Source organism: Populus euphratica, unplaced genomic scaffold (genome assembly GCF_000495115.2).
Source record: "Populus euphratica unplaced genomic scaffold, PopEup_1.0 scaffold997.1, whole genome shotgun sequence".
NCBI classification, from domain to species: Eukaryota; Viridiplantae; Streptophyta; class Magnoliopsida; order Malpighiales; family Salicaceae; genus Populus; species Populus euphratica.
This window is the reverse complement of record NW_011500861.1, coordinates 37138-42236: the sequence shown is the minus strand read 5'-3', so window position 1 is coordinate 42236 and position 5099 is coordinate 37138.

Sequence of the window (5099 nt, the reverse complement as noted above, 5' to 3'; positions counted from 1 at the left end):
TACTACTACTACTACTACTACTACTACTACTATTATTGCTACTATTATTGTTGTTGTTATTGTTGTTATTGTTGTTTATAATTGTTGTTTATACTTTGTACAATTAACCTTCCTGTGGTTCGACCCCGGTCTTGCCGAGTTATTTATTACTTCGACACTCCTGCACTTGGGAGAAGACATTAATCTTTTCGTCGTGTCAAATAACATCATACAAATATCACATCGAAGATTAATCATCACCATCAACCATTTATAGAACTCGAATTAAAGGCTCACTCATTCGCACAATTATTGCATATTTTTTTCAAAATAGAAAGTCTAGCACACTCTCAACAAACTTTTTTCCTTTACTATCTTTAGTATAAGCAGATGAGACCAATTCCCTAGATGTCACCATAGCTCTCAACTCATCTTTATGAGCTAAAATGCTTTGCAATACAATGAAATTGGTAGCAAAACGAGTAGGAGCTAGACTAAGTATTTCTTTTCCTCTAGTGAACTTCCTCATCAAATACAATGGATAACAATGATTATAAATATACTTTGTGGTACCAAAAGCATGCTCAACAACACAACAACCTAACTATAATTTACCAATGTCCTAGAGTATGAGGTTGATACAATGAACAACACAAGAAGACCAAAATATTGAAGGAAATTCTTCCATTAATAACTTGCCAGTAGCAATATAATTTGCAGCATTATCAGTCACCATATGCATAATGTTTTCTACCCCAACGTACAAAACAACCTCTAAATAACTGATACAACAATCTAACAATCTTTGAGACATCTGATACATCCACAGTTTTCAAACAAACTATTCGTTTAGGATAATATACTAAGAAGTTAATTAAAGTCCTCTTCTTTTGATTTTTCCATCTATCAGCCATTAATGTGCAACTAGTCTTTTTCCAAATCTCTTGATAAGTCTCAATATAAATCTTAACTTTATCAGCCACTTTTGCCAAGTAATAACCACGAATAGCATGCAAGTTTGATCCTTTATAACCAAGACCCATGATTGTTACAACATCTATAGCATGCTGATAATACACAGAGTTAACAGCATTAAATGACACACATGCATCAATCATCCACTTTGCTAAAGCAAGATCACACCGTTCAACTGCCTCCTTCCTTCGACAACAATTCTGAAGAGACTTTTAAACACTAGGAGTTGTTCTTTGCTTGAAATATGTCCCTAATGTTGCAGATTTTTTCTACTTTTCATAGCTTGTAGTCGATTGTTTTACAATGCTAGTGCTTTGAATCTTTTTCTTTTTTGCAATATTTGGTGGTAACATATGTTTTTTAGTATTGACATCCTCATCATCATCATCACCATCTTCTAAGTGCCTAATCATCATCTCTTCATGCTCTCTTTGTTGTGCATTAAATGGATTGAAATCTGCTTGTATTTCTCTAACTCTTTTTTTTTTTATTCAGCATTTCCTTTAAGATTCAAAACCATTTGATGTTGAACATCAGGAAGGCATTTGCGACATTGTTCAACTTCTCTTTTAGCTCCAGCTAAATGTTGCTTAAATTGATTAATACAACCACCCGTAAGTACTTATCATTATATAAACATATTAATTTAGTTTTTTCTTCCTCTACTACCACTTGACATGCAAATTAAAGATTGAGATGATTGGGCTGTTGAAGGATCACTACTTGGAGTGCTACTATCATATGAAGACATTTTAAGACCTGACATAATTTTTAAGAGGGAATATAATTTCAAGCTAACTCACTTTGCAATCCATTCATTAGATTAACAATGACAACCTCATTGTTAATCACACATAACAGAAAAAGACTACTCAGTTAACATAATACAAATTCAACACAATACACTAAATACAGACACCACAGATTCAACACAATGCTCCAGAAAATTAACAAATTTGATTAGGCAAAAGAATTAACAATGCTTTAGGAAATTAACAATCCAATTGAAATCAGTAACATATAGAATTATGCCATTCCACACAATACAAACACCACAACACAACTAATTTATAACTGTTGAATCATGGTAACACCGTAATAGCATCAAAAGAATAATGGTAATAAGCATCAAATCATACATAAACAAAATTATGGTAACAACATTCTAGAGTTCATCATCAATTAACATTAAAAACTATAAAGTTCATTTTTTGGCAGAAGTTGAAATTGGGTTGCATAAAAGAAAAGACAGAAATTGATGCAGAAATCAGGCTAAAGAAACATACCTAAAGTGACTAGGTTGCGAATGAATCAACGAACAACAAATCGATGCCCAGCGATTGAAATTGATGCTAGTGATTGGGCTGTGAAGGACTCGGTGCTAGTAATTCAGAAAACGACCAAGAATAAAGAAAACAAAGAGTGAAAGAAGGAGATTCAAACCTTTTTCACATAGATATAATAGGGATCTTCTCCTCAGACGTCCTCTGCTCCTCTACTGGGTTTCTAAGAGTTGAGTTAATTAGGTTTGCAAATTGAAATTGTCCCCAATATTGCTTCGTTCTTTTTCACTCTTCAATATTCAACGTATATTGCTTCGTTCTTTTTCACTCTTCAATCTTCAACGTTTTCGCATTTTAAAAGGCCAAAACAATGTTGTTTAATGATTTCCAATATAAAAAACAAATTGACCAGGTCTCATCCAGGTTTGATAGGGTCCCGGGTCAACTCGCTAGGGCGATCGGGTTTAGCCAAGCCAATTCCTAAATGGGTTTTTACCTCCACTCGGACAGTCTCAGGCCCAAGTCTGCAGGGTTGGTCCGAGATTTAAAACTCTGGTTCTATAAGAAGGGAAAAACTTCTTTAAAAATTGTTGTTGCATTTCATCCCAAGTACAAATGGATCCTAGTTTGAAATTTTATAGCTATGTTTTAACTTTATCTTTTAATAAAAAAGGAAAAATCTTTAATCTGAACAAAGTCTACCACTTGATGTACGTGACCACACTCTCATGCACGTGTAAGAATAAAATAAAAGAAAGAAGAAAACAAAAGAAGAAGAAATAAAGTTAGATATAAAAATATAAAAATAAAAAATAAAATAAATATTATAATTTGTATAATAATTTACCTCCTTGGCAATGGCGCCAAAAACATGACACGACCAAAAGATTGATGTCTTCTCCTAAGTACAAGAGTGTCGAAGTAATAAATAACCCAGCAAGACTAGGGTCGTACCACAAGGTGGTTAATTGTATAAATTATAAATAACAATAACAATAATAATAGAAGAAGAAGAAGAAGTTGATAAGAACTTTGAGATGAAAGATCAATGTGAGGATTAAACAATGATAACAACAAATATCGACATTAGAGGATCCACTAATGGTATTTCAAAATTTGAGATCTATAACTCTAGATATGACCCAATTACCGAACTGTGTTCTAATTTGGACTGCACCACTATCTCTTTTCTAGGTTTGGCCCTCTCTTTATCCTTTAAATTTCAATATTTCAACTCATCAATCAATCTTTTTATTTATGTGATAGGCCTATATTTAGGATGAATATTTACCATAAATTAAAGGTACTTTATGGTATCAGACTTGTTATTATAAAATATGCTTTAGTTAAGGAGTTATTATTCAAGTGCAAAATGATGATATAAAACCTTGATAAAAATGCACTTTTAAGTATTAATCAAATACTTAACAACATTTACAAGTATTAGTATTATTTGAATAAGATAACTAATGTAACTATGTTAACAATTTATAATTTGATTGGAACATTCTTTATATGTGGATTCCAGTTGAGTAATAAAAAAAAAGTTTATACTATACTTGTTTGAAATACTATTAGTACATCCTCTAACCTTGATATTTATTTTTATTATTGTTTAATCCTCACATTATTCTTACAATCTCAAAGTCCTCTTTAACTTCTTGTTATTGTTGTTGTTTAAATCATCATCATCATCATCATCATTGTTTATAATTTATATAGTTAACCTCTTTATGGTTTGACCTCAGTCTTGCCAAGTTATTTATTACTTTGACACCCTTACACTTGGAAGAAGACATCAATTTTTTTGTCATGTCATTTATGTTTTTTATTTTCATGGAGAATAATCTACTTCTAACATTGAAAATCAAAATAAAAATAATCATAAGCACTAAAAAAAAAAGAAGAAAAATTGTGAAGATTCAACTAAATTTTGAGTACCCTTTAAAATTACAAACTCGGATTTAATTTCCCGCGACCAACTAATATAATCCACACACTCGGAATTTATCCTATTAATCTTTGAAACCTTATATTTCAAGAAATTAAACTTTAGATTTGTCAGTAACAAAATAACATATGTAACAGACCAAAAAAAAACTAATAAATCTTACACTACTAGGTGGGACCCAGAACTATTTAGGATCTTGTACATGTCAGGATCTGATAGTTCTACACAAGCATGACCCATAATCATTTTAGGATCCAGCTGGGTGTAGGAGATAAAATACCTTTAGGTCTTGCACTCGGTAGGACCCAACATCCCTTTGGGTCCTGCACTATACAGGATCCAAAAACCCTTTAAGTCCGGCACCAGGAGAACCCTACACTCATATGAGTCTGCACCCAACAAAACCTGATACCTAATTGTGTCGTGCAACTTGCAAAATTCAAGATTTAATTTGGTCATTTATTTATATATTTTATAATATATATAATTTAAAACTATTGCCTAAAAAATCTAAAGATAATAAAACATTGATAAACTTTGAATCTCCTCCACTAATAAATTAAAATATCTTCTATTACCTAAAATAAAATCTTTCATATAATGCCAAAAATTTATAAAATATATGATGTGAATCAAAAATTTATTGAGTTTATCATCTTTATAGTATGAAAAAAATCAAAAAGAGAAAAAAAATAAAATTAGAAATATCTAAAATATTTTTAAAAAATATATTGAGATAATATTTTTTTTATATAATCACATGAAAAAATAATTTTGAAGTAAAGAAAAAAATTTAAAAATTTCAAATTTCATGGGTCTCACATCACAACCAAGTATAATAACAATATATATTAAAAAAATATTTTAAAGTAAAGAAAAGAATTTAAAATTTTAAAATTTTTTAGGTCTCG